General features: G+C 44.2%; 1 pseudogene; it reads right to left on the bottom strand.

The window, feature by feature from the left end:
* Positions 1-8,581: 8,581 nt before the first annotated feature.
* LOC139555896 (elongator complex protein 3-like) overlaps positions 8,582-21,183 on the bottom strand; it is a 14,180-nt pseudogene continuing 1,578 nt past the window's right edge.

The raw sequence follows: 21,183 nt of genomic DNA, 5'->3' as shown, positions 1-21,183 counted from the left end.
AGCATTGAATACAAGCATTTCGCTGCACCTTTTAAAACCTGCTGAATAATATTTGATTAGAAATGTTCTACGAACCCCAGGCTTCCAGCCTGCTTGCTCCAGAACTCTGTGGTGAAATTGTACATGACATTTTAGAGATTCATTTAGCTGAAGCTCTTAGCCGGAGCCTTGTACAGTTAGTGCCTTCATCTTCAGATAGATAGGTGGGACAACCACATATCACAGGCATAGTAAGTCTAATGTTCTTCAATAAAGTAACTAACTGCATCAAGTCAGTGCTAGTAATTGGGGGAAGGTCAAGTGAGCGTGTTCATAATTTTTTCTTTGTATGTGTTTATTTAATTTTTAAAAAATTGTTAGATTTAAAAAAAAAAGATTTTTGTTTAGATAAAAAATGTGAAAATGTAAATTAGAATTGAGACAGATGAGACCTTTGTGAAACGTACAAAAATCAGTTGGTATGCCAGGGTGGCAAACTGGGAGGCTGAGGTGATGGAGCTGAAGGGGACAGATGGAGAGTTGATGGAGCTGAGGAGGACAGATGGAGAGATGGTGGAGCTGAGGAGGACAGATGGAGAGATGGTGGAGCTGAGGAGGACAGATGGAGAGATGATGGAGCTGAGGAGGACAGATGGAGAGTTGGTGGAGCTGAGGAGGACAGATGGAGAGATGGTGGAGCTGAGGAGGACAGATGGAGAGATGGTGGAGCTGAGGAGGACAGATGGCAAGTTGGTGGAGCTGAGGAGGACAGATGGAGAGTTGGTGGTGCTGAGGAGGACAGATGGAGAGTTGATTGAGCTGAGGAGGACAGATGGAGAGATGGTGGAGCTGAGGAGGACAGATGGAAAGATGGTGGAGCTGAGGAGGACAGATGGAGAGATGGTGGAGCTGAGGAGGACAGATGGCAAGTTGGTGGAGCTGAGGAGGACAGATGGAGAGTTGGTGGTGCTGAGGAGGACAGATGGAGAGTTGATTGAGCTGAGGAGGACAGATGGAGAGTTGATGGAGCCACCATATTATTCACGTCTTATAACATGAAAACAGTGAGTCTTGACATGAGGGGACTGTAGTTGAGACAGTTAGCAGTTAGGGATTCTGAGGGAAAAGTCTTTTTAAATTTCACAGCTGGTAGCAGACAGAAGCCCCGTTTCCATTGGCACTTTAAATCAGGACCAAATTCGAGCTTGCTCTAATGGAATTCTCAAATTCAATCTGGATAGGGGGAAACCCAAACCCGGATTGACATCAAAGTGACAATAGGCTAGAGAGAGGGAGCATAAGGGGTCTGACAACTTGACACAGGGGTCTGACAACTTGGATGGAAAATTACTGAGGATAATAGCAGACGATATTGCCACTCTTATTTGCCGTATCTTCAATCTAAGCCTACTGTGTGTGCCTTCAGGCCTGGAGGGAAGCAAAAGTAATTTCGCTATCCAAGAATAGTAAAGCTCCTTTTACTGGCTCAAATAGCCGACCAATCATCCTGTTACCAACCCTTAGTAAACTTTTGGAAAATATTGTGTTTGACCAGATACAATGCTATTTTACTGTAAACAAATTGACAACAAACTTTCAGCACGCTTCTTATAGGGAAGGACATTCAACAAGCACAGCACTTACACAAATGACTGATGATTGGCTGAGAGAAATTGATGATAAAAAGATTGTGGGAGGTGTTTTGTTAGAATTCAGTGCGGCTTTTGACATTATCGCTCATCGTCTGCTGATGGAAAAACATATGTGCTATCAAATCAAAATTAAATCAAATCAAATGTATTTATAAAGCCCTTCTTACATCAGCTGATATCTCAAAGTGCTGTACAGAAACCCAGCCTAAAACCCCAAACAGCAAGCAATGCAGGTGTAGAAGCACGGTGGCTAGGAAAAACTCCCTAGAAAGGCAAAAACCTAGGAAGAAACCTAGAGAGGAACCAGGCTATGAGGAGTGGCCAGTCCTCTTCTGGCTGTGCCGGGTGGAGATCATAACAGAACATGGCCAAGATGTTCAAATGTTCATAAATGACCAGCATGGTCAAATATTAATAATCACAGTAGTTGTCGAGGGTGCAACAGGTCAACACCTCAGGAGTAAATGTCAGTTGGCTTTTCATAGCCGATCATTGAGAGTATCTCTACCGCTCCTGCGGTCTCTAGAGAGTTGAAAACAGCAGGTCTGGGACAGGTAGCACGTCCGGTGAACAGGTCAGGGATCCATAGCAGCAGGCAGAACAGTTGAAACTGGAGCAGCAGCACGGCCAGGTGGACTAGGGACAGCAAGGAGTCATCATGCCAGGTAGTCCTGAGGCGTGGTCCTAGGGCTCAGGTCCTCTGAGAGAGAGAAAGAAAGAAAGAGAGAAAGAAAGAGAGAATTAGAGAAAGCATACTTAAATTCACACAGGACACCGGATAAGACAGGAGAAATACTCCAGATATAACAGACTGACCCTAGTCCCCCGACACACAAACTACTGCAGCATAAATACTGGAGTCTGAGACAGGAGGGGTCAGGAGACACTGTGGCCCCATCCGATGATACCCCGAGACAGGGCCAAACAGGCAGGATATAACCCCACCCACTTTGCCAAAGCACAGCCCCCACACCACTAGAGGGATATCTTGTTATGGCTTTACATCCCCTGCTATATTGTGGATAAAGAGTTACCTGTCTAACAGAACACAGAGGGTGTTCTTTAATGGAAGCCTCTCCAACATAATCCAGGTAGAGTCAGGCATTCCCCAGGGTAGCTGTCTAGGTCCCTTACTTTTTTCAATCAATCTTTACCAATGACATGCTGAGTAAGGCCAGTGTGTCTCTGTATGCGGATGACTCAACACTATACACGTCAGATACTACTGCGAGTGAAACCACTGTAACACTTCACAAAGAACTGCAGTTAGTTTCAGAATTGGTTGCAAGGAATACGTTAGTCCTAAAAGCATTGTATTTGGGACAAATCATTCACTAAACCCTAAACCTCAACTAAATCTTGTAATAAATAATGTGGAAATTGAGCAAGTTGAGATGACTAAACTGCTTGGAGTAACTCTGGATTGTAAACTGTCATGGTCAAAACATATTGATACAACTGTAGCTAAGATGGGGAGATGTCTGTCCATAATAAAGCGCTGCTCTACCTTCTTAACAACACTATCACCAAGGCAGGTCCTACAGGCCCTAGTTTTGTTCCACCTGAACTACTGTTGAGTCATGTGGTCAGGTACCACAAAGAGGGACCTCAGAAAATTACAATTGGCTCAGTGCAGGGCAGCACGGCTGGCCCTTAAATGTACACAGAGAACTAACATTAATGATATGCATGTCCATCTCTCCTAGCTCAAAGTGGAGGAGAGATTGACTTCATCACTACTTGTTTTTGTAAGAAGTGTTGACAAGCTGAATACACAGAGGTGTCTGTTTAAACTACTATCACACAGCTCGGACATCCATATATACCCCACAAGACATGCAACCAGAGGTCTCTTCACAGTCTCCAAGTCCAGAACAGACTACGGGAGGCACACAGTACTACATAGAACCATGACTACATGGAACTACAACAGGTAACTGATGCAAGCAGTAGAATCAGATTAAAATACACCTTATGGAACAGCGGGGACTGTGAAGACACACACACAGGAACAGACACACATGATAAAACACACTACACTGTCACACCCTGACCTTAGAGAGCCTTTTTATGTCTCTATTTGGTTTGGTCAGGGTGTGATTTGGGTGGGCGTTCTATGTTCTTTATTTCTATGATTTGTGTTTCTATGTTTTGGCCGGGTATGGTTCTCAATCAGGGACAGCTGTCTATCGTTGTCTCTGATTGGGAATCATACTTAGGCAGCCTGTTTTGCCACCTTAGGTTGTGGGATGTTGTTTTTTGTTAGCTCTGTGTAGCCTACGGAACGTGAAGTTCGTTGTTCTTTTGTTGTTTTGTTTGGTGTTCGGTTTTAATAAAGAAGCATGAACACGTACCACGCTGCACCTTGGTCTCATCCTTCCGACGAGCGTTACATACACACACAGATTTTGTATTGTATATACAGTGGGCTCCAAAATGACTGGCACCCCTGACTGGCAATGCACAAACAATACTTAAACAAATATATAAACAATATAATTATAGAGATAAACTCAAAATACCAACATGTGAGAAATACTGTACTTTATTAATGTTTCAATGGAACCCAACAAAATAATTTATTGATTTAATTAAAAATCAATGTCCTCCAAATCAAGGTTTCACAATTAATGGCACCCTTAAATATTATTGTAAATAACATCTACCAACATTAAAGCAGGAATTAAATTCCACGTATTGAAGTTTATCTAAGTGTTAAGGAACTATATTGAGCCATTACATCACTTCCTGTTTCACTAGGGTATAAAAATGAGGTAACAGACAATATCCCTTTGTCATCCAACACCATGAAGAAAAGAAAAGAACTGGCAGCTCAAAAGGGACAGATGGTCATAGACCTTCATAAATCTGGTAATGGCTACAAGAAGATCCACAAACGATTGAATATACCACTGAGCACTGTCAGGGCAATTATTAAAACATTCAAAAGATAAGGAACAGTTGAAAACCTCACGGGTAGAGGACGCAAATGCATTTTGCCCCCCAGGATAGGGAGGAGGATCGTGAGAGAAGCAACAAAATCCCCAAGAATCACTGTGAAAGAATTGCAGGCCTTGGTGGCGTCTTGGGGTCACCAGGTTTCAAAAAGCACCATCAGACGCCACCTCCACAACCACAGGCTCTTTGGAAGGGTTGCCAGAAGAAAGACCTTTCTGACCCCAAGACACAGACGCCACCTCCACAACCACAGGCTCGTTGGAAGGGTTGCCAGAAGAAAGCCCTTTCTGACCACAAGACACAGACGCAAGCGCTTGGAGTTTGCCAAACGTCATTTAAATTATGACTGGAAGAAGGTGCTCTGGTCAGATGAGACCAAAATTGAACGTTTCGGTCAGATACAGCATTGGCATGTTTGGCGTCAAAACAGAGATGCATACAAGGAGAGGCACCTCATACCCACGGTGAAATATGGTGGTGGGTCAGTGATGTTTTGGGGCTGTTTTAATTCCAGAGGTCCAGAGGCACTGGTTAAGATTGATGGCATAATGAATTCCACCAAGTACCAGGCAATTTTGGCTGACAATCTGGTTGCCTCTGCCAGCAGGCTGGGACTTGGCCGTATGTGGACTTTCCAACAAGACAATGACCCAAAACAGACCTCAAGATCCACACAGAAATGGTTCTGTGACAACAAAATCAATGTTCTGCCATGGCCATCTCAGTCGCCGGACCTCAATCCAATCGAAAACCTGTGGGCTGAGTTGAAGAGGGCAGTTGATAAGCACAAACCCAAGAATGTGAAGGATCTGGAAAGGATCTGCATTGAGGAATGGTCCAAAACCCCTCCAAATGTGTTCCTTAACCTTGTCAAACATTACAGGCAGAGACTCCATGCTGTTATCCTTGCCAGAGGTGGTGGCACTAAGTACTAAATGAGGAGTGCCAATAATTATGAAACCATGATTTTGGTTAAATCTATTATGTATTAAATAATTGTATGATTGTGGTGGGTTCCATGGAAACATAAATAAAGTACAGCATTTCTCACATGTTGGTATTTTGAGTTTATCTCTATAATGATATTGTTTATATATTTTAAAGTATTGTTTGTGCATTGCCAGTCAGGGGTGCCAGTAATTTTGGAGCCCACTGTATGTGGTAGAAGAGTAGAGGCCTGAAGGAACACACTTAATGTGTTGTGAAAAGTGTTATGAAATGTACTGTCATGTAATATTTTAAAATTGTTCATAACTGCCTTAATGTTGCTGGACCCCAGGAAGAGTAGCTGCTGCCTTGGCAGGAACTAATGGGAATCCATAATAAATACAAAATAAGGAGAAGCGATATTAGCCCCATTGCTCATTGTGTCAGTGTTGAAAGTGAAACAGTAACACACAGCAAAGTCACGACACAATTCCTCAGCCAGGAAATTACAGCACGTTCGTTCAGACTCCACACCACACTGAAGAATTCTGGGAATATGAGATACGGGGAAGATCTCAATTGTATACACCTCATGTTCTCACAAATCAACTCCTTCTCAAAACCCACTGGAGGAGAAGGTCATAGGGGAGGGGACCTTTAGCTTTCTCATCCAATGGGTTCTGAGAAGGAGTCGAGGAGAGAGGAGAGGACGCAAGGAGAATGCAATTGAGATCTTGCCATGGTCTCCATGTATGTTGGTTACCCATATTATTGCTGGCCATTTTTCAATTCACAAGCCTCCTTTAGGGAGACCGTGGGGACACCTAAATGGCACCCTGTTCCCTTATATACCGTGGTACACTACTTTTAGTGGTCAAAAGCAGTGCACTATGTAGGGCCCTCAAACGCAACTTTTTCCCCCCATTGTTCCCCTCTAATCAGGGACTGATTTAGACCTGGGACACCAGGTGGGTGATTATCCTCTCATCAGGGACTGATTTAGACCTGGGACACCATGTGGGTGATTCCCCTCTAATCAGGGACTGATTTAGACCTGGGACACCAGGTGGGTGATTCCCCTCTAATCAGGGACTGATTTAGACCTGGGACACCAGGTGGGTGATTATCCTCTCATCAGGGACTGATTTAGACCTGGGACACCAGGTGGGTGATTCCCCTCTAATCAGGGACTGATTTAGACCTGGGACACCAGGTGGGTGATTCCACTCTAATCAGGGACTGATTTAGACCTGGGACACCAGGTGGGTGATTCCCCTCTAATCAGGGACTGATTTAGACCTGGGACACCAGGTGGGTGATTCCCCTCTAATCAGAGACTGATTTAGACCTGGGACACCAGGTGGGTGAATCCCCCTCTAATCAGAGACTGATTTAGACCTGGGACACCAGGTGGGTGATTCCCCTCTAATCAGGGACTGATTTAGACCTGGGACATCAGGTGGGTGATTCCCCTCTAATCAGGGACTGATTTAGACCTGGGACACCAGGTGGGGGATTCCCCTCTAATCAGGGACTGATTTAGACCTGGGACACCAGGTGGGTGATTCCCCTCTAATCAGGGACTGATTTAGACCTGGGACACCAGGTGGGTGATTCCCCTCTAATCAGGGACTGATTTAGACCTGGGACACCAGGTGGGTGATTCCCCTCTAATCAGGGACTGATTTAGACCTGGGACACCAGGTGGGTGATTCCCCTCTAATCAAGGACTGATTTAGACCTGGGACACCAGGTGGGTGATTCCCCTCTAATCAGGGACTGATTCAGACCTGGGACACCAGGTGGGTGATTCCCCTCTAATCAGGGACTGATTTAGACCTGGGACACCAGGTGGGTGATTCCCCTCTAATCAGGGACTGATTTAGACCTGGGACACCAGGTGGGTGATTCCCCTCAAATCAGAGACTGATTTAGACCTGGGACATCAGGTGGGTGAATCCCCCTCTAATCAGAGACTGATTTAGACCTGGGACACCAGGTGGGTGATTCCCCTCTAATCAGGGACTGATTTAGACCTGGGACACCAGGTGGGTGATTCCCCTCTAATCAGAGACTGATTTAGACCTGGGACACCAGGTGGGTGATTCCCCTCTAATCAGAGACTGATTTAGACCTGGGACACCAGGTGGGTGATTCCCCTCTAATCAGGGACTGATTTAGACCTGGGACACCAGGTGGGTGATTCCCCTCTAATCAGGGACTGATTTAGACCTGGGACATCAGGTGGATGTAATTAATGATCAGGTAGAACAGAGTACCATCAGGCTCTGGACCTGATAGGGTCAGAGTTGAATACCCCTGATTTAGGGAATAGGGTGCCATTTGGGATGCAGACAGCAGGACTGATCAGGCCACTCGGTGACAGTGCAGTGGATGGGGAACATGACCTGCACCGAGCACCACCTCTGATAGGCTACTGTAGATTCTAGAACACATCATCTGGGGTCTCCTGACCTGCACCGAGCATCACCTCTGATAGGCTACTGTAGATTCTAGAACACATCATCTGGGGTCTCCTGACCTGCACCGAGCACCACCTCTGATAGGCTACTGTAGATTCTAGAACACATCATCTGGGGTCTCTGACCTGCACCGAGCACCACCTCTGATAGGCTACTGTAGATTCTAGAACACATCATCTGGGGTCTCCTGACCTGCACCGAGCACCACCTCTGATAGGCTACTGTAGATTCTAGAACACATCATCTGGGGTCTCCTGACCTGCACCGAGCACCACCTCTGATAGGCTACTGTAGATTCTAGAACACATCATCTGGGGTCTCCTGACCTGCACCGAGCACCACCTCTGATAGGCTACTGTAGATTCTAGAACACATCATCTGGGGTCTCCTGACCTGCACCGAGCACCACCTCTGATAGGCTACTGTAGATTCTAGAACACATCATCTGGGGTCTCCTGACCTGCACCGAGCACCACCTCTGATAGGCTACTGTAGATTCTAGAACACATCATCTGAAGTGCTGCCATGGTGATGGAGCCAGGTACTTTACCTCAATGGGGCTTCAGAGTCCAAGACAAAGGCTGATTTTTATTATTTTTTATTATTGAAATGTTCTGTTCTTTTCAGACAGCCGACATTTCTGTACTCTTGTTTTTTACAGGAAACTCATGCAGGATAATTTGAGAATTTATCTTAACAAAGGCATTCTCTAACAGTCAAGTAGGCCTACATTTGTATATTTTTTGTCATTTAGCAGAAACTCTTATCAATAGTAAACACATTTAATAACAAAGCAAGGGCAAAAAGTGACAACAGTTGAAATTGAACTTAGACTCAGCGATATGAGGTAAATGCAGGAAGTCAAACAGCATAGTGGGTCAATATCAGCAACAACTAAGTGTTGAATGGCAAGGGTCAACTTGTCTGCTGTTTTGGGCAGGTACCTACAACACTCTAAGGGCCTGATTCCAAGCAGAGTTAAGTGTGCGTAAATGGAGCGTAATTCCCTATTTATGCACTATTCTGACCCTGAACTTAAGCATGAGAATGGCGTGCAATTCACCCGCTATTCAACCGCTATTCACCTGCTATTCACCTGCTATTGACCCGCTATTCACACGCTATTCACACGCTATTTACCTGAATAGTCACCCGCTATTCACCCGCTATTCACCTGCTATTTACCTGATAGTCACCCGCTATTCACATGCTATTCACCTGCTATTCACCTGCTATTCGTTATTGGTGGAGATCGAATAAATGAATGTGTGTCTACAGATACACCATATTAATGAAGCTGTGGAGGAGGTGTCTACAGATACACCATATTAATGAAGGTGTGGTGGAGGTGTCTACAGATACACCGTATTAATGAAGGTGTGGTGGAGGTGTCTACAGATACACCATATTAATGAAGGTGTGGTGGAGGTGTCTACAGATACACCATATTAATGAAGGTGTGGTGGAGGCGTGTCTACAGATACACCATATGGTCAGCACCTCAGGAGTAAATGTCAGTTGGCTTTTCATAGCCGATCATTCAGAGTATCTCTACCGCTCCTGCTGTCTCTAGAGAGTTGAAAACAGCAGGTCTGGGACAGGTAGCACGTCCGGTGAACAGGTCAGGGTTCCATAGCCGCAGGCAGAACAGTTGAAACTGGAGCAGCGGCATGACCAGGTGGACTGGGGACAGCAAGAAGTCATCAGGCCAGGTAGTCCTGAGGCATGGTCCTAGGGCTCAGGTCCTCCGAGAGAAGAGAGAGAGAAAGAGAGATGAAGAGAGAGAGAGAGTTAGATGGAGCAAACTTAAATTCACACAGGACACCGGATAAGACAGGAAAAATACTCCAAATATAACAGACTGACCCAAGCCCCCCGACACAAACTATTGCAGCATAAATACTGGAGGCTGAGACAGGAGGGGTCAGGAGACACTGTGGCCCTGTCCGACGATACCCCCGGACAGGGCCAAACAGGCAGGATATAACCCCACCCACTTTGCCAAAGCACAGCCTCCACACCACTAGAGGGATTTCTTCAACCACCAACCTACTACCCTGGGTCAAGGCTGAGTATAGCCCATGAAGATCTCCCCCACGGCACGAACCCGAGGAGGGGCGCCAACCCGGACAGGAAGATCACGTCAGTGACTCAACCCACTCAAGTGACGCACCCCTCCTAGGGACGGTATGGAAGAGCACCAGTAAGCCAGTGACTCAGCCCCTGTAATAGGGTTAGAGGCAGAGAATCCCAGTGGAGAGGGGAACCGGCCAGGCACAGACAGCAAGGGCAGTTTGTTGCTCCAGTGCCTTTCCGTTCAACTTCACACCCCTGGGCCCGACTACACTCAATCAAAAGACCTACTGAAGAGATGAGTCTTCAATAAAGACTTAAAAGGTTGAGACCGAGTCTGCGTCCCTCACATGGATAGGCAGACCATTCCATAAAAATTGAGCTCTATAGGAGAAAGCCCTGCCTCCAGCTGTTTGCTTAGAAATTCTAGGGACAGTAAGGAGGCCTGTGTCTTGTGACCGTAGCGTACGTGTAGGTATGTACGGCAGGACCAAATCAGAAAGATAGGTAGGAGCAAGCCGATGTAATGCTTTGTAGGTTAGCATTAAAACCTTGAAATCAGCCCTTGCCTTAACAGGAAGCCAGTGTAGAGAGGCTTTCACTGGAGTAATATAATCACATTTTTGGGTTCTAGTCATGATTCTAGCAGTCGTGTTTAGCACTAACTGAAGTTTATTTAGTGCTTTATCCGGGTAGCCGGAAAGTAGAGCATTGCAGTAGTCTAATCTAGAAGTGACAAGAAGCATGGATGAATTTTTCTGCATAATTTTTGGACAGAAAGTTTCTGATTTTTGCAATGTTACGTAGATGGAAAAAAGCTGTCCTTGAAATACTCTTGATATGTTCATCAAAAGAGAGATCAGGGTCCAGAGTAACGCCGAGGTCCTTCACAGTTTTATTTGAGACGACTGTACAACCATCAATATTAATTGTCAGATCCAACAGAAGATCTCTTTGTTTCTTGGGACATAGAACTAGCATCTCTGTTTTGTCCGAGTTTAAAAGTAAAACATTTGCCGCCATCCACTTCCTTATGTCTGAAACACAGGCTTCCAGTGAGGGCCATTTTGGGGCTTCACCATGTTTCATCGAAATGTACAGCAGTGTATCTTCCGTATAGCAGTGAAAGTTAACATTTTTCCAAATGACATCACCAAGAGGTAAAATATATAGTGAAAACAATAGTGGTCCTAAAACGGAACCTTGAGGAACACCAAAATGTACAGTTGATTTGTCAGAAGACAAACCATCCATAGAGACAAACTGATATCTTTCCGACAGATAAGATCTAAACCAGACCAGAACTTGTCCGTGTAGACCAATTTGAGTTTCCAATCTCTCCAAAAGAATGTGGTGATCAATGGTATCAAAAGCAGCACTAAGGTCTAGGACCACGAGGACAGATGCAGAGCCTCGGTCTGACGCCATTAAAAGGTAATTTACCACCTTCACTAGTGCAGTCTCAGTGCCATGATGGGGTCTACAACCAGACTGAAGTGTTTCGTAGACATTGTTTGTCTTCAGGAAGGCAGTGAGTTGCTGCACAACAGCTTTTTAAAAAAACTTTGAGAGGAATGGGAGATTCGATATAGGCCGATAGTTTATATTTTCTGGGTCAAGGTTAGGCTTTTTCAAGAGAGGCTTTGTTACTGCCACTTTTAGTGAGTTTGGTACACATCCGGTGGATAGGGAGACATTTATTATGTTCAACATAGGAGGGCCAAGCACATGAAGCAGCTCTTTAAGTAGTTTAGTTGGAATAGGGTCCAGTATGCAGCTTTAGAGGCCAAGAGGCACAAAACCCACTGAGTCGATGATGGCTCCGAAAGCCTTTTGGAGTGGGTCTCTGGACTTTTCCATGTGAATATTAATAAAGTCACCAAAAATTAGAATATTATCTGCCATGACTACAAGTCCGATAGGAATTCAGGGAACTCACTGAGCAACGCTGTATATGGCCCAAGAGGCCTGTAAACAGTAGCTATAAAAAGTGATTGAGTTGGCTGCATAGATTTCATGACTAGAAGCTCAAAAGACGAAAACACAATCATTTTTCTTGTAAATTGAAATTTGCTATCGTAAATGTTTGCAACACCTCCGCCTTTGCGGGACGCGCGGGGGATATGGTCACTAGTGTAACCAGGAGGTGAGGCCTCATTTAACACAGTAAATTCATCAGGCTTAATGATAAAAAAATAAAAAAATAAAATTGATTGCTTAAGCCATGTTTCAGTAAGGCTAATCACATCAAGATTATGATCAGTGATTAGTTAATTGACTAAAACTAACTTGGAAGTGAGGGATCTAACATTAAGTAGCCCTATTTTGAGATGTGAGGTATCACAATCTCTTTCAATAATGACAGGAATGGAGGAGGTCTTTATTCCAGCGAGATTGCTAAGGCGAACACCACCATGTTTAGTTTTGCCCAACCTAGATTGAGGCACAGACACGGTCTCAATGGGGATAGCTGAGCTGACTACACTGACTGTGCTAGTGGCAGACTCCACTAAGCTGGCAGGGTGGCTAACAGCCTGCTGCCCGGCCTGCACCCTATCTCATTGTGGAGCTAGAGGAGTTAGAGCCATGTCTATGTTCATAGATAAGATGAGAGCACCTCTCCAGCTAGGATGGAGTCCATCACTCCTCAGCAGGTCAGGCTTGGTCCTGTTTCTGGGTGAGTTCCAGAAAGAGGGCCAATTATCTACAAATTCTATCTTTTGGGAGGGGCATAAAACAGTTATCAACCAGCGATTGAGTTGTGAGACTCTGCTGTTGAGCTCATCACTCCCCTTATCTGGGAGGGGGCCAGAGACAATTACTCGATGCCGACACAACTGTTTTACACGCTGAAACTATGTTGCGCTTGGTGACCTCTGACTGTTTCATCCTAACATCGCTGGTGCTGACGTGGATAACAATATCCCTATACTCTCTACACTCGCCAGTTGAAGGTGTGGTAGAGGTGTCTACAGATACACCATATTAATGAAGGTGTGGTGGAGGTGTGTCCACAGATACACCATATTAATGAAGGTGTGGTGGAGGCGTCTACAGATACACCATATTAATGAAGGTGTGGTGGAGGTGTGTCTACAGATACACCATATTAATGAAGGTGTGGAGGAGACGTGTCTACAGATACACCATATTAATGAAGGTGTGGTGGAGGTGTCTACAGATACACCATATTAATGAAGGTGTGGTGGAGGTGTGTCTACAGATACACCATATTAATGAAGGTGTGGAGGAGGCGTGTCTACAGATACACCATATTAATGAAGGTGTGGTGGAGGTGTCTACAGATACACCATATTAATGAAGGTGGGGTGGAGGCGTGTCTAGACTTAATTCCCTAATAATTTTACCACCTTTAACTAGTGAGGAAACCATGAATAAGGTCTAGCAAACCTACCAGTTCCAAGTGGAGAAAGCATCTACTTAATTGTTTTCTGACAGAAATAACACCATTCTGAGTGCACTGTCATTTACAACTTGATAACAGCTATTGATAAGCGCTAGGTAAATGAGTCATCCCTTTGGGTAAGGGGATTGTGAATATAAAGACACTTATTTTTAGATCTATCTGACCTTAAAAATCACTGGAGACAAATGTGAAACCAGTCATGTGGCAGTAACTATCCCACTGTAAAGTTTGAAACGCTGTGCCATTACGCAGAATTTACATTTTAAAGGCCTTTTTAACTTGCAGGGATGTCTTAATTATAGGCGACCCTGACTTTGTTTCCCCATCATGTTAAATATGAGTCACTTTCAGTATCGGAGGTCAGTAGGTCTAATAACCACACATATTCAACTGTCAATTTAATGTTATAGTTCCCTTCAAATTGTTATAGCCTACATTATCATTCCATTTACCTTAATTTGCTTCCTCTGTAAAACGCCGTCACGGCCGTGTGGTTGTTGCTGAGGATCATTAGTAACAATGAATAATATTTTTTTTAAAGACACGTAGGCTAATTCAATCAGTTATGGAGCGGAGAGCAGACCAAACAGTAACAGTCTGAACCCGACGCATGATGCAATACTTGGCCGCGTCATCACGGTTCCATGGTTAGTACAGGCAATAGACGAGGGTCTAGCCTACTATTGTACACTATTCTCCCTATTATAATTCTACGCACACTAATCTCCCAACATTCCCGTGGGTTAAAGAACTGAATGTGGCACATGTCAGAATGAATCAAACCACCGTTTTCTTTTCTTTCATTTATAAACCCATTTATGATTCCTACTTTCCTAACCCTGAATAATCTACAATATTAGTATTTAAATATATCAGTTGGTGCTGAAAAGGAGATGAAAGGATGTCATCTAAATATATGCATATTCATTGATCTCTTATATTCTGAATCATTTTCTATTGAGTCTGTTGACAAAAATCGAATTAAAAGGTACATTGTATTTAAAGGGATGGCTTAATATGAATGTACTGAAAACCCTGTTGAATGAAAACTCCATGATGAAAATCTGTTGGCCAGCAAGTGGGAGGGTTTTCAGCGGTCTAATTACACTTATTTAGCAAGAGGACCATGCCTGCAAAACCCCTTACCTTGATAAAGGCAAATCTGAATACCAACTGAGAAGAGCATAGGAAAGGCTTGCATAAGAAAAGGTGTAATTTCCTAAGTCTGATTCAGTGCGAAGCAATCCGTGCACATGCTCAGATACAGTTGAGTGACCGTGTGTGAGAGAGAAGTCTTGCATCTCACTCATCTCAATGTCTGCGGTGCTGCTCGTGTCAATGTAATTTCGCTGAATCTACGTTTAAAATAACTGTTATACTTTATTCCATGAAAACAGCAGATGATCAGATGTCCAACACCAAAACAAAAGTAACATTTATGTTTGAAATAAAACTAAACAGGAAATCACAGATTAACAGAGAAGGTTTAAAGAAGCATAACAGTATTTAATTTCCTGCTCTATAAAATAAAACCATGTGATTATAGTCAGTGGGGAAAGTCCTCTCTTCAGAGGACTCTTCAGAGAGAGGACTTTCCCCACTGACTGTCCATTGTGCCAAGTCTGTTGTTTATTTAACTAGGCAAGTCAGTTAAGAACAAATTCTCATTTTCAACGACGGCCTAGGAACGGTGGGTTTAACTGCCTTGTTCAGGGGGGCAGAACGACAGATTTTTACCTCGTCAGCTCGGGGATTCGATCTTGCAACCTTCCGGTTACTAGTCCAGCGCTCTAACCACTAGGCTACGCTGCCGCCCCAATGAAGGGTGGTTCATACGGTTTGTTTTCCCTCATCTCACCGGTAACATGATTCATACGGCTGGTTTTCCCTCATCTCACCGGTAACATGATTCATACGGCTGGTTTTCCCTCATCTCACCGGTAACATGATTCATACAGGTTGTTTTCCTCATCTCACCGGTAACATGATTCATTAAAACCCATGAAGCTAAACAGCCTCCTAGAGTGTCTCTCATAAAGCTGGACGAGAGAGAGTCTCATAAAAGTATTCCTGAACTACGGCTGTATGACCGAGGAAGCACAGACCACTGGTTCCTTAAAACGTAAGCTTAAAGGGATATTTCGGGATTTTGGCAATGATCCCTTTTTTCTACTTCCCCATTGTCAGATGAACTAAAGTGGACATCATTTTTATGCCTCTGTGTCCAGTACGAAGCAAGTTAGAGGTGGTTTTGTGAGCCAATGCTAACTAGCATTAGCGCAATGACTGGAAGTCTATGGGTATCTGCTAGCATGCTAGTCATTACGCTAATGCTAGTTAGCAACTTCCTTCATACTGGCCACAGAGATATAAAAATGGTATCCATGAGTTCATCTGACTCTGGGTCAGTAGATAAAGGACCTCATCTGACTCAGTAGATAAAGGGCCTCATCTGACTCTGGGTCAGTAGATAAAGGGCCTCATCTGACTCTGGGTCAGTAGATAAAGGGCCTCATCTGACTCTGGGTCAGTAGATAAAGGGCCTCATCTGACTCTGGGTCAGTAGATAAAGGGCCTCATCTGACTCTGGGTCAGTAGATAAAGGGCCTCATCTGACTCTGGGTCAGTAGATAAAGGGCCTCATCTGACTCTGGGTCAGTAGATAAAGGGCCTCATCTGACTCTGGGTCAGTAGATAAAGGGCCTCATCTTGACTCTGGGTCAGTAGATAAAGGGCCTCATCTGACTCTGGGTCAGTAGATAAAGGGCCTCATCTTGACTCTGGGTCAGTAGATAAAGGGCCTCATCTGACTCTGGGTCAGTAGATAAAGGGCCTCATCTTGACTCTGGGTCAGTAGATAAAGGGCCTCATCTGACTCTGGGTCAGTAGATAAAGGACCTCATCTGACTCTGGGTCAGTAGATAAAGGGCCTCATCTGACTCTGGGTCAGTAGATAAAGGGCCTCATCTGACTCTGGGTCAGTAGATAAAGGGCCTCATCTGACTCTGGGTCAGTAGATAAAGGGCCTCATCTGACTCTGGGTCAGTAGATAAAGGGCCTCATCTTGACTCTGGGTCAGTAGATAAAGGGCCTCATCTGACTCTGGGTCAGTAGATAAAGGGCCTCATCTGACTCTGGGTCAGTAGATAAAGGGCCTCATCTGACTCTGGGTCAGTAGATAAAGGGCCTCATCTTGACTCTGGGTCAGTAGATAAAGGGCCTCATCTGACTCTGGGTCAGTAGATAAAGGGCCTCATCTGACTCTGGGTCAGTAGATAAAGGGCCTCATCTTGACTCTGGGTCAGTAGATAAAGGGCCTCATCTTGACTCTGGGTCAGTAGATAAAGGGCCTCATCTGACTCTGGGTCAGTACATAAAAGGATACTTTGGCAATGAGCTCTTTAAGACTGGTATGCTATACTCACTCTGGGTAGAAGTGATCTAGGATCAGCTGACCAAATCACACTCTGATACCACAAGCATATTGTCGTTCATGTACTCTGCAGCGTCTCCAAGGTAACAAACACATACTAGTAATAAATAAAGATATTGTTTTACCAATACACGCACAAGACATGATACTAAAACAGGTTTTCATTCCCCAGTCTGACTACAGACACCTCCAGGTGTGTTTCACCATATACGGTCCCTGCAGCTCATCTTCCTGTCTACATCTTCCTGTAGTAGTTCCTAGTTCCCACACCTGAAAACACAGACACATGTGATATATTACAGAATATTCTAAACATTGTGTAGCATGACAATGAACAAACAGAGAGGCATTAGAAATGACAGACTGGACCATCCGTCTCCTTGGCATGGAGGAGAGGGAGAGAGAAATAGTTCCACCTGAGATGACGGTTAGTTTCTCGGAGCCGTGTTCCTCTCTGGCGATCCGCTCTGCTTCCATCAGCATCATCCCAAAGCCCTGCAAAACAGGAGGAACAAATTAAAGATAAACCAACCACGGAGCTTAACAAAAACTCATTAAACAAGACTTAACGTAAACTTAAAATCACTGTCATATGTTAAAACAGATGATTCAACTTAAAAAAAAAAAAAGGGTCTTGATGATTAGTTTAGTAGCTAGGAATAGTTGAATAGTGCTGTGTTGGAACAAGAGCTTGGGCTGTAGTCCTACATTTGTCCAGGGTTAGTGTGTGTGTGTGTGTGTACCTGGTGTTGAAACAAGAGCTTGGGCTGTAGTTCTACATTAGTCCAGGATCAGGGTTAGTGTGTGTGTGTGTGTGTGTGTGTACCTGGTGTTGGAACAAGAGCTTGGGCTGTAGTTCTACATTAGTCCAGGATCAGGGTTAGTGAGTGAGTGTGTGAGTGTGTGTGTGTGTGTACCTGGTGTTGGAACTTGCTGGGGTCTCTGCTACTGACAGGAACCACGCTGCCGTAGACGTGCAGCTCATGGACACGCCCCCTTTGAGCTCGGGGCGAACCGATTGCGCGGAACAGCGCCGCAGACCAATCAGAATGTCTTGTTCTGGGTCCTCGTAGGACAGGAAGGTCACGTAGTCTCTACGAATCAGCTCCACCTGGTAGGGACGCACTTTGTGATGGATCGCCTGGATTCCCACTTCTCTTGTTCTCACATCTCGACACTAGCGGATGAGAGAAAGACATTATGATCGTGTATCCTAAACTAGCCAACTAACGCTATGTATGACCAACTATAGTATGGCCTAGCATAGTATCGTAAATATACATCATTATGAAGCTGGTAGTTTAGATCGCGGACGCTGATTGGCTGAAACAGCATTCCAGCCGTGTGTATTTCAGACCGTATACCACTAATATGACTCAAACTATTTGTTTACTGTTCTAATTACATTGGTAACCAGTTTATAACAGCAATAAAGCACGTTGGAGGTTTGAGGTATATGGCCAAAATACCACTGCTAATGGCTGTATCCAGGCTGTATACTCTGCTTCGCATCGTTCCTAAGAACAGCCCTTAGCCGTGGTATATTAAAGCATTAAGACCCGGGGGGGGGGGGGTGGTATATTAAAGCATTAAGACCCATTGGCCATATACCACAAACCCCCGAGGTACCTTATTGCTATTATGAAACAGATTACCAACGTAATTAGAGCAGTAAAAATAAAATGTTTTGTCATACGGTCTGATATACCTGATCGATAATGGCTGTCAGCCAATCAGCATTCAGGGCTCGAACGACCCAGTGTATAATGGAGATTATATTTAAAAAACTAAGAATTTTTAATAATAAAAAATAATTAATAAAAATTTAAAAAACGGGTAGTTTTGGTCCTGGATGTTGATTGGCTGAAAAATGTGTAAATGAGACGACATACGAGTATGATGCAAAAAATAAACAAATATTTCTTTTATTTCACCTTTATTTAACCAGGTAGGCTAGTTGAGAACAAGTTCTCATTTACAACTGCGACGTGGCCAAGATAAAGCAAAGCAGTGCGACACAAACAACAACAGAGTTACACATGGGATAAACAAACGTAAAGTCAATAACACAATAGAAAAAAAGAAAGTCTAGTGTGTGCAAATATAATGAGGTGGTAAGGCAATAAATAGGCCATAGTAGCGAAATAATTACAATTTAGCAGATTAACACTGGAGTGATAGATGAGCAGATGATGGTGTGTAAGTAGAGATACTGGTGTGCAAAAGAGCAGAAAAGTAAATTAAAACAATATGGGGATGAGGTAGGTAGATTTGGTGGGCTATTTACAGATGGACTATGTACAGCTGCAGCGAACGGTCAGCTGCTCAGATAGCAGATGTTTAAAGTCAGTGAGGGAAATGTAAGTCTCCAGCATCAGCGATTTTTGCAATTCGTTCCAGTCACTGGCAGCAGAGAACTGGAAAGAAAGGCGGCCAAAGGAGGTGTTGGCTTTGAAATATTATTATGAGAGTGAACGCGGTATATCGCCCATATACCACACGACCTCTGGCTTTATTGCTTAATACAATGTTTTTACACAATGTATTTCCATGTGGTTTAAGTCTCACCTCCGTCCCCATGTCTTTCATCCTGGCCAGAGCCAGCTCTCGGAGGTCACCATGCTCCACTCCAGAGCTCACCAGAGGCATGGGGATGTCCCTGAGAAACAGACAGACACAGGAATGTGTTTATGGCGTGTTCCAATATCCAAAATAGCAATACTACTTATCATACAACATGCATTGGTGGTATGGCATGGTAGCCCATGCCAACATACCACTAAGAATGCATGTCTCATGCAGTACATTACCTCAAGTGGGTTGATTTCACACTAAGTGTGAATTTTGGAACTGAGCCATACTTCTTCAAAATAGTTAATTTGACTCTGGGTCAGTAGATAAAGGGCCAAGTTTCCAAGTTGAAATGTTGAATAGATACGGAGTAGTTAGCATTACATAAGCATACAGTGCCTTGGGGTCTGAATACTTATCCTTTCACTTTTTCCACAATGTTATGTTACAACCTTATTCTAAAATTGATTAAATCAAATAAATAAAAGAATCAGCAATCTCCACAATATCCCATAATGACAAAGCAAAAACAGGTTTAGAAATTTAAAAAAATGTAGTAAATAAAAAAAAATATATATTCTGACCCTTTGCTATGAGACTTGAAATTGAGCTCAAGTGCATCCTGTTTCCATTGATCATCCTTCTACAACTTGATTAAAGTCCACCTGTGGTAAATTCAATTGATTGGACATGATTTGGAAAGGCACACACAGACACACACACACACACACCGGCCATGAGGTCGAAGGAATTGTCCGTAGAGCCCCCGAGACAGGATTGTGTCGAGGCACAGATCTGGGGAAGGGTACCAAAACATGTCTACAGCATTGATGGTCCCCAAGAACATAGTGGCCCCCATCAATTTTAAATGGAAGAAGTTTGGAAACACCAAGACTCTTCCTAGAACTGGCAACCCTGCCAAAATGAGCAATCGGGGGAGAAGGGCCTTGGCCTGGGAGGTGACCAAGAACCCGATGGTCACTGACAGAGCTCTAGAGTTCCTCTGTGGAGATGGGAGAACCTTCCAGAAAGACAACCATCTCTGCAGCACTCCACCAATCAGGCCTTTATGGTAGAGTGGCCAGACGGAAGCCACTCCTCAGTAAAAGGCACATGACAGCCCGCTTGTAGTTTGCCAAAAGGCACCTAAAGACTCTCAGACCATGAGAAAGAAGATTCTCTGTTCTCATGAAACCAAGGTTGAACTCTTTGGGTTGAATGCCAAGCGTCACGTCTGGAGGAAACGTGGCACCAACGTGGAAGGTTCACCTTCCAACAGGACAATGATCCTAAGCACACAGCCAAGACAACGCAGGAGTGGCTTTGGGACCAATCTCAATGTCCTTGAGTGGCCCAGCCGGAACCTGGACTTGAACCCGATCGGACATCTCTGGAGAGACCTGAAAATAGCTGTGTAGCAACGCTCCCCATCCAACCTGACAGAGCTTGAGAGGATCTGCAGAGAAGAATGGGAGAAACTCCCCAGATACAGGTGTGCCAAGTTTGTAGTGTCATACCCAAGAAGACTCCAGGCTGTAATCGCTGCCAAAGGTGCTTCAACAAAGTACTGAGTAAAGGGTCTGAATACTTATGTAGATGTGATATTTGTTTGAATTTTTTATAAATTAAAATCCTGTTTTTGCTTTGTCATTATGGAGTTGTGGCAGTAGTTTGATCACT

Source organism: Salvelinus alpinus, chromosome 27 (assembly GCF_045679555.1).
Source record: "Salvelinus alpinus chromosome 27, SLU_Salpinus.1, whole genome shotgun sequence".
Classification (NCBI taxonomy): Eukaryota; Metazoa; Chordata; class Actinopteri; order Salmoniformes; family Salmonidae; genus Salvelinus; species Salvelinus alpinus.
This window is presented reverse-complemented; position numbering and strand designations above follow the sequence as displayed.